Source organism: Meleagris gallopavo, chromosome 1 (assembly GCF_000146605.3).
Source record: "Meleagris gallopavo isolate NT-WF06-2002-E0010 breed Aviagen turkey brand Nicholas breeding stock chromosome 1, Turkey_5.1, whole genome shotgun sequence".
Lineage (NCBI taxonomy): Eukaryota > Metazoa > Chordata > Aves > Galliformes > Phasianidae > Meleagris > Meleagris gallopavo.
In genome coordinates this window covers 188,952,906-188,953,843 of record NC_015011.2, presented here as the reverse complement: position 1 = coordinate 188,953,843, position 938 = coordinate 188,952,906, and positions in this window count along the sequence as shown.

Below are 938 nucleotides of genomic sequence, written 5' to 3'. Positions count from 1 at the left end.
GCCCCGCGCGTGTCCGCGGCGTTACCGCACCGCGAGGCCGGGCCCACGTGCGGCAGTTTGCTCGGGAAGTCCAACAGGCGTCGGTCCGTCCGCGCGGCTTCCTGCGGGGAGCGACAGGGATGTGACACGGACACGATAGGGGCGCGACAGGGGAACCACCGCGGCGGGACAGGAGCGCGATAAGGACGCAATAGGAGCATAAGACGGACATGTGCGACGGGGACACGATAAGCGCGTGGCAGTGACATGGCAGGAGAGCGACAGCGGCCCCGAGGCGTCCCCTGGGGCAGGCGGGGCCGCGGCCCCGGGAGCAGAGCACCGCACGGCACGCTGCGGCATTGCCTGTCCGCGGGGTCGGCCCAGAGCAGCGCGCACCGCACGGCTCAAAGCACCGCGCAGTTGGTGCGGGCGAGACCCAGCCGCGACACGGAGCTGAGCGCTTCCGTCTGAAGAACAAAGCTGGGGGGGTCCGGAGGTTGCGCGGGGCTCCCCGGTGCCGACGATGGGGGGAGCGACTGCTCCAAGCGGGCGGAACGGGGCGGTGGGGGGGGAGTGGGGGAAAAGCAGCTGAGCGGGACGGACCGCGCTCCGTGCGGGGGTTGCGGCGTGGGAGCGACCTTGGGCCGGGCCGGGGAGGAGCGGCATCCCACGGACGGGCACTCAGCAAAACTCGAGCGAAAGACGGAGCCGGAGGGCTGCGCGAGTGGAGCTGCGGGATCCCCCCACGCAGCCGGTCCGGAGCGGGTATTCCCGCATCACGAAGCGGCTCCGTACGACGACCCCCTCCCCCCCCCGTTCCCGCGGGCGCTCACCATGGCCACGAAGTGCAGGAGGTCCACGCCCGGCACGTTGGCCCTGGTGTCGGGCAGCCTCCGCAGCGAGGCCAGGCGAAACCCGGCGGCGCTGCCCGCGTAGCCGCCCTGGGGCAGGACGCGCGG